The sequence below is a fragment of the Panthera leo genome, chromosome D1, assembly GCF_018350215.1.
Source record: "Panthera leo isolate Ple1 chromosome D1, P.leo_Ple1_pat1.1, whole genome shotgun sequence".
In the NCBI taxonomy this organism is placed as follows: domain Eukaryota; kingdom Metazoa; phylum Chordata; class Mammalia; order Carnivora; family Felidae; genus Panthera; species Panthera leo.
This window is the reverse complement of record NC_056688.1, coordinates 27014739-27033064: the sequence shown is the minus strand read 5'-3', so window position 1 is coordinate 27033064 and position 18326 is coordinate 27014739. Positions and strand designations below refer to the sequence as shown.

At 36.0% G+C, this 18326-nt stretch overlaps 1 protein-coding gene across 2 annotated transcripts in view; it reads left to right on the top strand.

The window, feature by feature from the left end:
* ZBTB44 (zinc finger and BTB domain containing 44) overlaps positions 1-18326 on the top strand; it is a 70082-nt gene that overhangs the window by 18155 nt on the left and 33601 nt on the right. The window lies entirely within an intron of this gene.

Here is an 18326-nt window from a genome sequence, read left to right as displayed (position 1 = left end):
AAGATTGAACATACATCCTTATAACAATGTTTGTAGTTAAAAGAGACAGGGCATATCTAGAATTCAAAGCCTCAGTAGAAATTGAGTTATGATGTGAGGTATGTGTGTGTGTATATATATATATATATATACATATGGTTTATTAGGAAGATTTGAGCTAGTAAGTTCGTTAAAAAATTAAAGCTAATAGTGTTTTTAAAAAACTTTATTGTCGATTTTTATATTTATGGATTAAAAAGTTGTTTTTTAAATATTTATTTTGGGGAGAGCCCAAGCGGGGGAGGAGGAGGATCCGAAGCAGGCTCTGTGCCAACAGGCTGACAGCAGCAAACCCGATGCGGGGCTTGAATTCATGAACCTCAAGGTCATGACCTGAGCCTAAGTCGGATGCTCAACTGACTGAGCCACCCAGGTGCCCCTATACATTGAAAAGTTGTAACTGTAGATAGATGTATTTTCCCTGGACATTCAGATCATCAGAATAGGCTAATGTTTGGTATTTTCACACTTTTTTTTCTCTCCATAGTGTTTTACAACAAATATTACGACTAAGATTCAGCTTTTACAATTCTGGCTCAACAGCAGTTCTTGTTTTTGTTTTTGTTTTTGTTTTTTTTCAGACATTGTTTTGTTATAGAATTTGACATTGTATCAGTTTGACGATTTAGAAAGATATTTTACTGCAATGAGTCTTAACTTTTTCCCACCTGAGTCTGGCTTTTTTAGTTGTATAAAAGCAGTTGGTCACTTTCAGGATAGTTCATTACTAATTTGAACAGATTGAATGTGAGTTCTAGAAGTAGTAAGATAAAAATTTTATTCTAATAAGAACAATTGTTCCTGTGTGGAAACAATTATTCTTACACTATTACCAAAGCAATGGAAAGAGTACTTGTCACAATTTAGTAATACTGGCTCCAAGTTCTGTTTTTAACTGATTTTGTACAAAACAGTAGACTCCCAAGAACCAAGTAATCTCGGTTCTGCTTCCATTTTAACTTCCATTAATAACTTAATCCAATTAAGTTATTGACTTGGTTAACCCTTCTGGGCTTTCTTAAACAATTTTTTAAATGTTTTTTTTATTTTGAGAGAGGGCCTCGGCATGCGAGCAGAGGGAGAGGGAGACTCCCAAGCAGGCTCCACGCTCAGCTCAGAGCCCGACACAGGGCTTAGTTCCACCAACTGTGAGATCATGACCAGAGCCAAAATCAAGAGTCAGACACTTACCCAACTGAGCTACCTCTTTAACTTCTAAGATAATGTTTAGGCCACGAATAATATCTATGGTATAGAAGAGTGAAAACTCTCAGTCCCAGAGTCAGACCTGTCTGGCATATGGTTCCTCTGAAGACAATATAGTAGTGACTGTATCAAAACACATTGTTTCTCCATAGTCTGTCTACAAAGACTGATAATCTCCAGAGTTGATACAGGTTCTGTTCTTGACCAACTTTAGTCAGGGTCCTCAAAGTAGCAGATCTTACCAGAGGTTTTGTGATAGATTTTTTATCCATTGAGAGTTAAAGCTAGAGCTTAAGAAATGGAGCTTCCATGGCTTTATTGCCCCATCCTGTGTAAAGAACTTTTACTAAGGTGGTTGTGACAATTACGAATTATTCATGTGTGATTATTATAGTTACTTCAGTTTTATTTTATCCATGAGTAAATTCTTTTAAATGTTTTATTTTTGAGAGAGAGCACAAGTTGGGGAGAGGCAGAGACAGAGGGAGACACAGATCTGAAGCAAGCTTTAGGCTCTGAGCCGGGCTTGAGCCCACAAACCTCAAGATCATGACCTGAGCCAAAGTGGGATGCTTACCGACTGAGCCACCCAGGTGCCCCAATCCATGAATAAATTTTTAATGAGAATGATGAGTAAGAAAAGTGTATACATCCATATTGCCTATAAGCAAGAGATGATGCAATGAAAAAATTTGCAGTAACATAATATACAGTGTAATTCTATAAATTTTACCTACATAAGTGCTTGCCTTTTTTTTTTTTTTAACGTTTATTTTTGAGAGAGAGGGAGAGAGAGCGCGTGGGGGAGGGGCAAAGAGAGAGGGAGACACAGAATCCAAAGCAGGCTGCAGGCTCTGAGCTATCAGCAGAGCCTGACACAGGGCTCAAACTCACAAACTGTGAGATCTGACCTGAGCCTAAATTCGGAGCTTAACCGACTGAACCACCCAGGAACACCTCCCCCCCCCCCTTTTTTTTTAATGTTTACTTACTTTGAGAGAGGAGAGTGCACATGAGCCAGGGGTGGGGTGGAGGTGGAGGGGCAAAGAGAGAATCCCAAGCAGGCTCTCCACGCTGTTAGCATGGAACCCAACGTGGGTCTTGATCCCATGGACTGTGAGATCATGACCTGAGCTGAAATCAAGAGTCGGAAGCTTTACTGACTGAGCCTCCCAGGCGCCTCTGTGCTTGCCTTTTTAAATATTATCTGTGAAGAGAGTCAGGAAAAAAAAAAAATCAAGATTTCTTTTTTTTTTTTTTTTTTTTTTTTTTTTCCTCAACGTTTTTTATTTATTTTTGGGACAGAGAGAGACAGAGCATGAACGGGGGAGGGGCAGAGAGAGAGGGAGACACAGAATCGGAAACAGGCTCCAGGCTCCGAGCCATCAGCCCAGAGCCTGACGCGGGGCTCGAACTCACAGACCGCGAGATCGTGACCTGGCTGAAGTCGGACGCTTAACCGACTGCGCCACCCAGGCGCCCCTCAAGATTTCTTATTGTAAGAGCTTAATTTTTATAAGTGAGATCGAACATACTCCTCAATTTTCTTTATATAAAAATGAAGTTTTTGATATATTTAAATAGATGAACTTATTTCTTATATAATTTGTAAAATCTGTTTGGGAATATCATCCCAAAATAAAGTCTGTGATGCTACTGGCCTTTGTTCCCTGCAGCCCTTTTGTATGTCATCAAAATCTGGCCTTGCCAGTGGAAAAAGTTTTGGAAACAGGTAATTGTGCTCGTTGCACAGCAGTGTGAATGTACTTAATGACACTGAACTGTACATTTAAAAATGGTTGGAAGGGCCGGGCACCTTGGTGGCTCAGTCAGTTAAGTGTCCGGCTTTTAATTTTGGCACAGGTTATGATCTCGTGGTTTGTGAGATCAAGCCCTTTGTGAGACTCTGCACTGATAGCACACAACCTGCTTGGGATTCTCTCTCCCTCTCTCTCTGCCCCTTCCTGCTTGTGCTATCTCTTTCTCTCTCAAATAAACATGGGAAAAATATGGTTAGAAGGGCAAATTTTGTTATATATACATTATACACAATATTTTTTAAAAATCTGGGTTTGCCCATGGAGGTGTATCACACATATGAACATCTGTCATGTGTGTCACAATTACATAAATTAATTAAAATACTGATGATAATTGCTAACTTGGAAAAGAGAAGTATGAACAGTTTAAAGCAGTAGCCACCCTTACTCAAGATGATACAGTGAAATAACAGAACTTCATGATTGTGATAACATTAGAAAGCTGTGAAATTAGATGACCTCCAGGATTCCTCTCTGCTCGAATATTCTTTGAATTTGGAGTAAACATTGCTTTCATTAGTTAAGTAGGGATTTAAAACCCCTGGAAACAAATTAACTGTCCATCAACAAATGAATAAAGAAAATATGGTATATACATACAATGGAATATTATGCAGCATTTAAAATTTTTTTTAATGTTTTTATTTTTGAGAGAGGGAGAGAGAAAGAGCGAGTGAGCAAACAGGTGAGGGGCAGAGAGAGAGGGAGACACAGAATCCGAAGCAGGCTCCAGGCTCCGAGCTGTCAGCCCAGAGCCCGACGCGGGGCTCGAACCCACGGACCGCGAGATCGTGACCTGAGCCAAAGTCAGACACTTAACTGAGTGCCCGACTTAACTGACGCACCCGTACAGCCTTTTAAAAAGACGAAAATTGATACCTGCTACAGCATGGATGAACCTTGAAGACATTATGCTAAGCAAAATAAGCCAGTCACATAGGACAGATACTGGATGATTCCATTTATATGAGGTACCTAAAGTAGTCAAATTCATGGAGACAGAAAGTAGAAGTACGGTTACCAGGGGCTGGGAGTAGGGGATGGAGAATAAGGAGTTATTGTTTAATGAGTGCAACTTACAGTACAGGATGATGAAAAAGTTCTAGAGATGGGTAGTGATGATAGTTGTACAACAACAGGAATATACCTAATGCCACTGAGCTATATACTTAAAAATGGTTAAAATAGTAAATTTTATGTGTATTTTGCCACAGTGAAAAAGAAACCTTAATTAACTGCTGTTAAAATAACGTAGATGATGTAGGCATTTTAGTTTATAATAGTTCTAGAAAACTTTCTAAATACAGTAATGTGGGCACATTACCAATATAATAAAACTGCTTTTTTATATACATATACTAGTTGAATTGTGGCAGGCACATGAGTTTGTATTTAATTTTACTTAAATTAATTTTATTTAATCTTAAGATAACCACATGTGGCTAGTAGCTACTTCATAGAAGTAGAGTTTTATATTTTCTCATCCTCTTACTTTCAGCTCACCTATATCATTATATTTGAAGTGAATTTCTTATGGATAGCATGTAGTTGGCTCATTTATTTATTTTCTTGTTTTTTAGAGAGAGAGAGTATGTGCGCATGCATGCACCAGTAGGGGAGTGGCAGAGGGAGAGAGAGAGAATCTCAAGCAGACTCCATGCCTAGCAAAGAGCCCAATGCAGGGCTCGATCTCACAACATGAGCCAAAATCAAGAGTCAGACGCTTAACTGACAAAGCCACCCAGGCGCCCAGCTCATTTTTAATTGGTTTTGTTTGGACTATTCAGTGAAATTACTGATACATTCAGGCTTAAGTCTGTCCTCTTTATTTTTGTTCTCTCTGTTCTTTGTTTCCCTGTTTTCTTTCTCCTCCCTTCCTGTGTATTGCTTTTACCTTTTTGAGAATTCCATTTTGATTTATCCATAGTATTTTTAGTATATCTCTTTGTATAGGTTATTTTGAATTAACCATGGGTATTGCATTATATATGAATAACATCTCACAGTGTACTGATGTCAACATTTGACTAGTTGGAATGAAGTATAGAAGGCTTACCTCCTTTTAAAGTCCCTTTACCCTCTCTAGTTTATAATTGTCTTAAGTATTTTCTCTATATACTCGGAGAACCACATCAAACAGTGTTATAAATTTTGCTTCAGTTATGTCAAACATAATGTAGAAAAGTTAGAGGAGAGGAAGGATTATTGCCTGTATTTTTTTCTATCATTCTTCCCATTTCAAGATCTATACCCATTCTTTTTGGGTAGATCCGCTGGCAGCAAATTCTCTACTTTTCATTCATCTGAAAATGTCTAGATTTCCCCTTCATTACTAAGGGATATTTTCACTGGATATAGAATTCTTGAGTGACAGATCCTTTGAATACTTGCAAAGTGTTGTGCCACTTCCATCTGGGCTCATGAGTTTTTATGAAAAATTTTCTGTTATTTGAATTGTTTTCCCCTAATAAGTAAAGAGTCATTCATTCCTGTCTTGCTGCTTTCAAGATTTTTCCTTTGTTTTTAGTTTCCAACAGTTTGATCGTGATAAATCTAAGCATGGATTTCTTTGGATATATCTTCTTTGGATTTTCAAATCTCTAGGTTTAGGGTTTTTGCCAAATTTGGGAAGTTTTCAACCTCTTTTGTGTGGGGAGAGGAATAGTTTTTCAGCCCCATCTTCTCTGTTCTCTTCTTTCAGGACTCTAAGGATATGAATGATCTTTTTTTATATAGTTCCTAGGCCCTGGTTTCCCTTCATTTTTTAAGTCTATTTGCTTTCTGTCCAAATTGAGTAATTTTTATTCTTTCCTCAAGTTTACTGATTCTTTCCCGTTTTCTTCATTCTCCTGTTCAACTTCTCTCTTGACAAATTTTTTATTTTCAGTTATATTTTATAATGGTTTTAAAATTAGCATACCACACATGCTATTCACCATTTAAAGTGTCAGAATTTAGTGACTTTTTAGTATGTTCACTGATTTGTACATCCGTCACCACGATCAATTTTAGAATATTTTCATTACCCCCAAAAAACTTGAACCCTTTAGCCATCACCCTCAAATTTCCCCCACCCTCCAGACCTCAGCAACCATAATCTATTTTCTTGGTACTGTATCAAAATACAATTGACTTTTTCCTGTTGACCTTGTATCCTGTCATTTACTAATTCTAGGAGGTTTTTTTTTTTTTTCTTTTAAGATTCCTTAGGTGTAGATAATCACATCAGCATAGAAACAGTTTTATTTTTTTCCTTCCATACACACACACACACACACATACACATACACACTCCTCCTTCTGGTTCTTTTTCTTGCCTTTTTTTTTTTTTTTTATCTTTGGGGGAAAGTATCCAGTCTTTATCTGGTAAGTATGCTGTTACCTGTAGGTTTTTTTATAATGCTTTTTATCAAGTTAAAGAAGTTCCCTTACATTCCTAGTTTGTTAAGAGTTTATCATAAAGGGATTCTGAATTTTTTCAAATGCATTTTCTGTATCAGTTAAAATTATCATGTAGTATTTCTTCTTTAGACTGTGAATATGACTGATTAAATTGATTTTTTTTTTTTTTTAATACTGACCAGCTTTGTAATCCTAAGATAAACCCCACTTGATTGTGGTATTTTATTTTTATTTTTGTATTGGTAGATTTGATTTGCTAATATATGTTTGAGGATTCACATCTAGGTTCACAAAGGGTATTGTTCTGTAGTTTTCTTTTTTGTACAGACTTTGGCTTTGGTATCTGAGTAAGTCTGGACTTAAAAAATTAGTGGTGTTCTCTTTCATTTTCTGGAAGAGAGTGTATGATTGGTGTTAACTTCTTTAAATGTTTTATGGAATTCTCTAGTAAAACCATTTGGGCCTGAAATTTCTTCTTTAGGAGGGTTTTAATTCTCAGTTCAATTTCTATAACATTTATAAGACTGTTTAGGTTATCTCTTTCATCTTGGTTGAATTTTATGTGTAGTTATCTCAGGAATTGGTCTGTCTTTATTTTTGAATTTATGTGTGTACAGCTGTTCATAGTATTCTCTTTTTTATATCTGTAGTGTGTTAAAGAAAAAAATCCAACAATCATAACTTGTGAAAAGATCTGGTTGGCTTTATTCAGTGTTTCATGAATTGGGCAGCATCTATTATAGAGACAGAGTGGAGCTCCAGAGTATTGTACTAAGTGGGAAGGTTTTAGAGACTACATGAGTAGGAACGAGGAATTTATGGTAGGCATTTGTTGATTGGTTAAAGCCGGGTTACTTTCCTTTTATGGAGCAAAGGAAAGTCTTGGAGGCAGGTTGTGCTGAGCAGGCAAGTGCTATTGGTTAGCCTAGGCTTTACTTTTCTGGAAGAGCCAAGCACAGAAACTTAGCTAAGTTCTAGTTTGCTAATGTGGGGCTTAGCATAGTCTGGACAATTGATTTGTATATGGTAGTATTTTTTTTTATTAGTATATGGTAGTATTTCAGTATTGATTAGTATATTCTATTGATCGGTTTATGTTTCCTTTTACCCACTGTGAGACATAAGTCCACTGCTCCAATCAAGGAGGGACATGGAGACTTGGAGCAGCGTGAAGTGAGGCTTTAATCAATGTTCTTGCAAGAGCAGGTGTCTGATGGACAGGCACACTCAGGTCAGTTACAGCAGGCAGTTTATCTCCTAACATCCCTCCCCTGATTCCTCATTGGCTGAGTACCACAAAAGTTACAGCCTTATCCAGAAGTCACCTATGCTTATTTAAGGCCAAAAAGTAGTCTGATTGGAACAAATGTACATTCCTTAAGGTGATGCAGAAACTTCAGTTCTTTGGCACAGGCTCATTGCAAAGCCCGCAAAAAATAAACCCGCGAAATGGAAGACAGGGAAAAGTGAAGTGTCAGGAAGTGAAGTGTCTTAGGGTTTGGGACTCCATTGTGCAGAGAGGGCAGGGCGGGGGGGGGGGGGGGGTGCTCATACATATTTCTAGACAGCACAGCTTTTATTTGGTATTTCAGAAAACGAATCATCTCACTTCTCATACCACCTAAAATATACTTGAAATGTGTTTCTTAGTAGAAACTTGTAGAAATAGTGTATTTGGATAATTTTCCATCTTTCTGTCTTTTTTCAATCCAATCTGATAGTCCTCTGTCTTTTAATTGATATGTTTAGGCTGTTTACAATGAATGTAACAATGAGTGAAGTTTGATGAGTTGGGCCTCCTTTTTTTTCACCCATGCCCCACTTATGGAACCTTTGGCACAACTGAGAATACTGGGACCCCAGTCATCCTTGTCTCAGCTCATGAAGTGATGGTTCCTTAACAGACAAGTCAAACTAGAAGACCACCAATTATTATTCCCCCTTCACCAAGCACTCAACACCTAGAGCAGGGGTATTGTTGAGAGAGGAGCTTGCCGTTATCTCCATCCTCTGCTCCAGAACTCATCTCAGAGATTTTGCCTGGGAGGAGAAGCAGACCATGAAACAGTTCCTCATCTCTTCTCAAAACAACTGACTTCATTTGAAACACAGTGTGTAGAACTTCAAAATTACAGGTGCTGTCAAGAACAGTAGTTGTGTTGAAAGGCAATTGGGAAAAGACTGTATTTAGTCAACCTACAGCCTAGACTGCTGGATGGTCTGCAGGAGAGAACCAAAAGAATAAGACGACCTATGGTCACAACAAATATCAAATCAAGGATCTCAGAAGCTGTTCCCTCAAAGGAGCCATAATTGGTTTGGATTAATTTATAGAGCAATTTATGCCCCAGGTCACTGTTGAAAAACAACAGAGCAATTAGTGGAATTTAACATCTGAGTGTGGTAAGGGAAAAGAGCCCTACTGATATCACTGTAAGTCTGGTAACTGTGGACATATCCAAAGATGCACCTCCCTGAGGAGTGACCTCAGGATTAACACTGTGGGTATTGGGGTGGCAGAATAGAGGTCACTTTAAAAAATCTAGCTAGTCACTAAAAAATAAAGCAGATATCAATAATAAATATCAGGAAGTGGGGTGAGGGAACAGTAACTGGAGTTGCTTACAATATATTGTTGGATTTGTCCTGTTTCCAACAAAAAAATTGTAAAACATGCAGAGAAATAAATTATGACCCAAACACGGGGGGAAAGCAGGCAACACAAAAACTGCCTGTGCCTATAACAGACCAGATGTCAGATATAACAGAGAAAGACTCCAACGTAGCCATTTATAAGTGTGTTCACAGAACTAAAGGAAATAATGGTTGAAGACGTAAAGGAATGTATAGTGACAATTTTGCATTAAATAGAGAATACCAATATTAAATAGAAACTGTGAAAAAGAGCAAAATGGAAATTTTGGAATTGAAAAGTACAGTAACTGAAGTTTAAAAAAAATTTATTATTATTATTTTTTTGCTATTATCTGGCAGGAAAAAGATTTAGGAAACTTGAACATAGCTCAGTAGAGATTATACAAACCAAAGAACAGAGAGAAAAAAAGATAAAAGTGAATAGTCTCAGAAAAATCTGGGACACCATCTAGCACACCAACATATGTATAAATGGGAATACTAGAAGAACTAGAGAGAGGGGTGAGGAACAGAAAAAAAAAAAAAAAAATTCAAAGAAATAATGGCAGAAAACATCCCAGATTTCTTGAAGAATGTAATCTATACATCCAGGAAACTCTGTGAACTCCCAAGTAAGAAAAATGCAAAAAGACCTATAAACTGACACATTATAGTAAAAATGCTGAAAGTCAAAGAAAAGGAGAAAATCTAGAAAGCAGCAAGAGAAAACAGCTCTGTAATGGAACCCTCCCTCAGGTTAACGGATGACTTCCTAGGAAAAAGTGGAGGCCAGGAAACAGTTGGAAAATACGCTCAATGTGTCCTTCAAAGAAGGAAACTGTCAACCAAGAATTCTATATTGTCTTTCTAAAATGAAAAGCAAAATATTTTACCAAAGAGATAAAAACTGAACTTCTTACTGGCAGTCTTGCCTTACAAGGAATACTAAAAGAAAACCTAAGGCTGAAAGCAAATGACCCCAGATGGTAATTTGAACGCATGCATGCATGCATGCAAAAAAAAAAAAAAAAAAAAAAAAAAAGGCACTGATATAGGTAGATATGTAATTATAAAAAACAGTAGAAATGAATATTTTTCTCCTCATAACTGATTTAAAAAGCAAGTTATAAAATACGTATATAGTATAATGTTGGGCCTATAACATGGAATATATTTGCCAGTAACAGCACAAAAATGGTAGGTGGGAGCAAAGCTTTATTGGGATATACAAATGACTACAGATGGTAAAGTAATAATCATAACCATGTGTTTGTAATATTTATAGATATATATAAAGAATACTATAAAAGAGGGAAGTGAATAGAATTATATATGAGTAATGTTTTATATGTCACTAGCATTATTCTAGTAAAAATCTGAAGCTGATTCTGATAAGTTTAAGGTTTCTATGGTAAATTTTTGAGCAACTACTGAAAATATAACAAAAAAAATAGTGGAAAATTGTGGAAGAGATTAAAGTTCTATATTAGAAAATGTTCACTTAATGCAGAAGAAAGCACTACAGGAAGAATAATGGAACAAAAAAGACAAAACATACAGAAACAAAGTAGAATGGCACACATAAACCCAGTATGTCAATAATAATAAATATGAATGAATTAAACAGTCAAAAAGCAGATATCAAACTGGAATAAAAAACATGAGCTAGCTATATGCTGTCTACAGGACATACATTTTAGATTCAAAGATAGATATAAATTGAAAGTAAAAAGGGATAGCAAAAGATATGTCATGCAAACAGCAACTACAAGAAAGCTGACCTGGTGGTACCAACAACAGACCAAATAGACTTCTACAAAAAGTTGCTAGAGACATTTTAGGATAAAAGGGTCATTTTATCAGGAAAATAATTACAGTACCCAAATATATATAACAAAAATGGATAGAAATGAAGAGAGGAACAGATAATTCAACATTAGCAGTTGAAGACTTCAATATACTGCTTTCAGTAGTGTATAGCTAGACAGAATCACCAGGAAATAAGCACTATAAACCAGCTAGACCTAGAAGACATCTATAGAACAGTTACAGAACATTACATACACCCAGCAACAAGAGTAGAACACATTCTCATATAGCATATGGAACATTCTCCAATTGTAGACCATAGGCTAGGTCATAAACCAATAAATTTTGAAAGGTTGAGATAATGCAAAGTATGTTCTGAGAATCGAATGGCATGAAATTAGAAATCAATAATAGCAGGAAAATGTTTCGGAAACTCAAAAATATGTGAAAATAAAACAACACACTCCTAAAGAACCAGTGGGTCACAGAAGAAATCAAACAGGAAATCAGAAAACATTCTGAGGTAAATGAAAATAAAGATACAACGTGTGGAAATTTATATGCAGTAGTAGCAGAGCTTAGATGCACACGTATAACTGTGAATGCCTATATTAAGAGAGAAGGAAGATCTCAAGTTAAAAACCAACCTTCCACCTGAAGACACTGGAAAAAGAGCAAACTAAACCTAGAAAATAATAAAAATTATAAAGTAATACTATGAACAATGAACCCTCAAAAATGAAATTAAGAATACTGTTCCATTCACAGTAGCATCAAAAAGAATACTTGGAATAAATTTAACAAAGGAAATGTAAAACTTTTTTTTTTAATGTTTATTCATTTTTGAAAGAGACCTCATGACCGGGGGAGGGGCAGAGAGGGAGACACAGAAACTGAAGCAGGCTCCAGATTCTGAGCTGTCAGCGCAGAGCTTGACACAGGGCTCAAACTCACAAACCATGAGATCATGATCTGAGCCGAAGTCAGACGCTTAACCAGCTGAGCCACTCAGGCACCCCAAAATATTTTTGAAAGAAATTAAAGATAGTCTAAATATATAGAAAAATACCCCATGTTCATGGATTGAAAGACTCAATGTTGTAAAGATGACATTACTCCCCAAACCGATTTACAAATTGAGCACAGTCCCACCTGACTCTTTGTAGAGATTGACAACCTGATTCTAAAATTCATATTTTGTAGTTGCAAGGAATCCAGAATAGGCAAAGCAATACTGCAAAAGGACAAATTCAGAGGACTCACGTTTCCTGATTTCAGAGGGACTACAAAGCAACAGTGACCAAAGCATTTTACTGGTATAAAGATAGACATATAGAACAATGGAAAATAGGGGCATCTGGGTGGCTCAGTCGGTTGAGCGTCGGACTTCAGCTCAGGTCATGATCTCACAGCTCGTGAGTTCGAGCCCGTCTCCAGGCTCTGTGCTGATAGCTCAGAGCCTGGAGCATGCTTCAGATTCTGTGTCTGCCTCTCACCCTGCCCCTAACCTACTCTCATTCTGTCTCTGTCTCTCTCAAAAATAAATAAACATTTAAAAAAATTCAAAACAAAACAATAGAATAGAATCGAGAATCCAGGTATAAACCCATACATCTGTGCTTAACTGATTTTCAACAAGGGTGCCAAGACCATTCAGTGGGGGAAAATAGTCTTTTTAAGAAATTGTGCTGTGACAGCTGGAGAGCCACATACAAAGAATGAGGTTGAACTTCATACCACATATTAAAAAAAAAAAAATAACTCAAAAATCAAAGACCTAACTGTAAGAAGTAAAACTATAAGAAGACATAAGGGTAAATACTCATGATGTTGGATTTGACAAAGGATTCTCAAATATGACACCAAAAGTGCAAGCAACAAAAGGAAAAAATAGATGTTCTGCTTCATCAAAATTTAAAACTTTTGTGCTTCAAAGGACACTGTCAAGAAAGTGAAATGACAACCCACAGAATGAGAGAAAATGTATGTAAATCCTATGTCTGATAAGCAACTTGTATGTAGAGTATATAAGAACTTTTACATTACAGTTCAGCAAGATGACAACGAATAACCCAGGTTAAAAATGGACAAAGCATCTGAATAGACATTCCTCCAGAGGTTATACAAATAGCCAATAAGCACATGGAAAGACGCCTGACATCATTAGTTATCCGGGAAATGCAAATCAAAACCACAATGAAATACCACTTCACACCCACTAGGATGGCTAGACTCAAAATGTCAGCATACTAAAAAAATCTTTGAATTTAAACACTTTTAAAAGGGTGAATTGTATGGGATGCGAATTATGTCTGAAGCTGTTTTATAAAATATATAGTCATGTTACATATTAATAATTTCTTGATACCAGTAAAAACAAATTTCCAGTTATCTCATAAATTTATTATTGTTCATTTGTTTCAAATAAGATACTTCTGCACAGTGTGATTGATTCATAAAATCTTTTAAGTCTCTTTTAATCTACAAGTTCCCTATTTTAGTTCCCTCTTTATGTCTTTTTTTCGCCTTGCTATTTATTAGTTTTAAAAAACAAGTTTTTTGTCCTATGGAGTTTCTCATAATCTAGATTTTGCTGTTTGCATTGCAGTGGTATAGTTTAACATGTTCCTGTCACCGCTGTATTTCTTGTGAATTGATAGTTGGGTTTAAAGTTTTGTTCAGTCTTTTTTACTGCCTTTGTCAAGTTGTAAACCATTGATCAATACCTCTTCATTTGGGGGTAGGGGTTGCAAAATGGTTATCTTATACTTCTGATATTCCTTCATTTATTAGCTGGAACATTTCTAAAGAGAAGCCTCCTTTCATATTGTTTGATTATCCAAAAATACCATTTGTATTGAAAAGCCAGGATAAATGCCTTATTCTTTCCTGTTTTTTAAAACCAGTTTTCAAAATAATTATTTGTTTCAATAGCATCTTTTAAAGGTGACAAATTAGCTTTGCTTTTGTTTCTAGTGTTAGATGAGCTCATGAATCTAAACCTGTTTCATGTGTTTATTAAAGAAGCTATCTTTAAAAGCCTCTTTGCTGTCTGTTAAGATGTTCCAGGTAGACATTTACTGGCCCAGAAATGCAATCAGCCATTTCTCTAAAGAACCATGATTCTTTTTAGTGGGAAATGGAATTTGGAAGCCAGTCTAGGTGCTAGAGGTATTCATTATGAGTTCATACTGATGCTTTTAATTCAAATTTAAGATTTTATAAATTCTAATTGCAACTTTTTATTTACCTTCGACCCTTGATAATAAATATATATAGATACAGTACTTTATATAGCCAGACCAGATAGAAATAAAATCTATCCATTCACATATTTCAAAGACACTTCTGTGTATATTATGCTAGATACTAGACAGGATCAAAAAATAAATTAGATACCATAAAGTGTTTTCACTAAATCCTTTTGTTCTGCCTGCCCCAAGCTTCTCACAGCTTGCCTTCACATTCTTGCCTACATGTTCTTTAGATGTCTTTAGTTCTAACAAAATCAATAGAATGAGATTCATCAGTGACTTACATAGGTCCAGCCCTAACGGCTCTTCCCTGAACTCCAGATCAGAATGGGCAATTTCATATATAAATTTATACAAATATTCCTCTCAAAAGTTTTTCAAATTTAGTATGTCTAAAACCAAAATATTCTTTCCGTTCATCATTAATCCCTACCAAAACCATTCTTCTTTCATTCTCTATCTTGTTTGGTGAAAACACCATCCGCTCAGTCACCCCCATGTCGTAGACCTAGAGTCAGATTCTTCTCTCCTAGCTACTCCCCTACCTGATCCCTGATAGGAAATCATGCCTAGGTTGTTTTGCCTCCCAAATATTTCTTAGATGTATTTTCTCTATCCTCGGTGCTTTATTTTATCATATACTCATACTGTTAACGATAGCTACCCTCAAATCTACCCTCTGAATTGCCATCAGAATAACCAAAAAAAAAATGTAGATATAACTATACTACTCCCCAATGGCTACTCATACCTATTGAATAAGATCTCATTAGGTCCTTAGCAGTGGCATAAACAAACATAAATGCCTTGAGCAAAGCAATATCCCAAGTCTCAATTTCCTCTGTAAAATCGGATTATCATTTTACGTCATATGTGATAACATGTTTAAAGCTCCTACTGTTAACATCTGCTACAGAGTAGATAGTCACCTGGTATAGACAACTTCATATATTTCCAGCTGGATATTCCTTTTCTTAGAGGCATCTTAAAATCAGTGTCCCTTTCCGTAACCTTCTTTCTTTGATTGGTTTTAATTAGGATATAGGAATGAAATGAAATTAGCTCAGTTTTCACATAATGAAAACCTTGTTAGTATCATTGGGAGAGGTAGTGTCCAGTTTTAAATGTGTCAATATTTAAACATGCAAATTCTTATTAAATATTAAGTTTTCCCATCTTCCCAAATTAGTTTCAAGATCAGCAGTCTTCATCACTTTTTCTTTTATCATTTTAGGCAGCCATCTCACTTTATATGCTAAGAGCTACTCCATTTTAATCTCAAATCCGCTGATAATTTTTATCAGCCAATCTCTAAATCAAAATAAACATAATTCAAGATATGATCTGTGTCATAAATAGAGTAGACATGAAATTTGATCTCCATTTCACTTCTATTCTGACTTTTTCTGGAGGTAATAATAGTAACTAACATGTATTGGATGCTTACTTAATACCAGGAATTGTGCTAATTTAATCCTCTTGACTGTCTTGGAAGTGTGATTTCCATTATTCCTTTTACATATGAGCAAACAAGAATAGAGAGATGAAGTAACTTGACTGAGATTTAATTCCTTACTTACAATTGGAAGAGTCAGCATTCAAAACCTAAGATTTGTCTAACTTAAACCTTTTTTTTTTCTACAACTAGGCTATATACCTTATTTGTCAAAAACATTTCAACCCAACTGCAAAATGACCACATAGGATTTAGCAACTACTGCTTACTGCTTTCATAAGCATGTATGCTATTCATCAGGGATTTGGAATAAAAGGGAGGGGTGGGCAGGAAGGAAACTATTTCTGAATTACTAGTTCAAATTGCAAACTATTACACAAATACATTTTATTACTTTTAAGTGCTGCATGAATTCTACATTAGTATAAATTGGAATTAAGTAATATTTTATTCAAGAATTTTGAATGAGCTCTTAATCTATAACTACATACATATTCATATACATATACACACGGGAAAATGAGAAGTTTCTTTAAAAGAATTACGTAATTGATAAAAATTTCAGGTTATACTCTCTGGCTTCCAAAGTATCCATATTATGGATGACTTTTTCAAATAGTGTCGTTTTATCATAAGTTTTGTCACAATATATGATATTGCAGTATCTCCAAAATATGTTAGTCCATGTCATTTTTTTATTATAGAATTTATCGTGAGACTCAGTTTCCACAGACATGTATTGGGAGATGCATATCATAAATGCATGGTATACAAGGCATTTCCCAGTCTAATCTTCATCTTCCTCTCTTCCCATACAGCTAGCTATATCAGGCTTTGTAGTTTATATGTGTAACCATTACATTGAACAAGCATAACTTGTGGAAGCTACTCATAATCCATTTTATTTTTGTCTTCCATTGTCCATTTAAGTGTATTCTGTGGTGTTAAGTTCTTCCTTCGGCTCCTTGAAGGGCAAGTCTTTTCTGGTTATTTTCAGGAATTGACTATTTTCAAGAACGAATAAACTTAACTCGAGTTAAAGGATTCCCTCCTTTCCCACCTCAGTTGTACCATAGGCCTATAGTGAAATGTGAGGTTTGTTTGGCTTCCTTTTTCTTTCGGTTTTTCTCCTCTTTGTCCTTTTATTCCTTTTCATTTGCTAACTGGTTTCTGGCCTCTTCAGGTTGAGAGAGGCAAGGGTTGAGTAAGAATAAAAGATCTTTAATAGTAGTAAAAGCAGCAGCAGCAACTAATATTTAATACAACATTTATTTTCTGCTAGGGACTGTACATATATTAGACCAGTTAATCCTCAGAAATCTCTGAGGTGGATTCTGTTATCCTTTTTTTACTGTTGAAGAAGTTAAAAGCACAGGTTAGTGACTTGCCTAAGGTCACCAGCCTACTGAACATAAAGGCAGTGCCAGGATGCAAACCCAGCACTCTGGCTCCATAGTCCCTTCTCAACCACTCTACTGTATTGCTTTTATATACTGTTGGGTGATGATAAGCATACTTCCTAGTCTTGGCCAGACTTTAAATCAGACTTCTACCCTTTAGATTTTTTTCAAGTGTGACATACATTTTCCATAGACCGAAGACAAAGAGCAAACATGTCTCAACCCATTTGCCTTGCAGAAGAGTAGGAGGGAGTAGGATGGGGTTTGGAACTCAAAGCACACTGATGACTGTCTGCAAAAATCCTTTTGTAACATTTAACTCTTTGAACATTGTAGGTGAATATAACTCAAAGTTGAAAGACTGTTTTCTACTACCTTATTGCATAGGTGGACTTGCATCTCACTTTGGCCAGCAGTATCTGAGGCCTCTACCCAAACCAAGATTGAAATGGTTTCATTTTAAGACCCCCGTGCACATGCTCTCCAAATGCCATTTAATTCTCTGCCTTCGACATCTTTGTTCATGCAGATAGTCCCTGGATTAAGACTATGTCACTTGCTCTGAAGGCATGTGCTTTCCTCCCTGAACCACATGATCCCAATCAAACCAAGCACTCTTTATAGCCAGGCTTTTAAAGAAGGCAGTTTACTATAGTTCAACAAATCAAAGAAAAACTTTATATATAGTCTTCCCATTTTCTTTCTCTCCATTTCATTCCTATGAGAGAAATCAGCAAGTATGTTAAACATTAAACAGTGGTTTGCTTAGACCAGTTTTAGCTGCTTAGTGTGTCGTGGTTATTTGACTTTGGGAATGGTGTATAAAGTAGATTTGTATTTGAACTCATCTTTGATAATGGTCAGATAATTACTTCAGTGGCCTTGCCTGGCTATCTTGACAAAGGGCTTTATGACTTTTATCCTTTCTGTTATCAGACAAGAAAGAGTCTCAGATTGAACCTTTTGTCTTCCCATGTTAGAATATTCAGTGGCCTTATATTTATTCAACTGGAAAGCTTTAGGTTTTTTCTTTTCTTTTTTCTCCTTCACATACACATTTATCTGCATAGAACATTCAAAGGGATGTTTATGGGATTGTTTGATGTTTGAACTGACATTGCCTTCTGCATGCTCACATTTTTTTAAAACTTTTTATTTTAATTCCAGTATAGTTGACATACAGTGTTATATTAGTATCAGGTGCATGCTCACATTTAGAATGTCATACGGTGCCCATTAACGTTTTCCAATACAATGCATAGATTGCACAGGGAGGCACATCATGATGGTGGGCAGTCATTGAGAT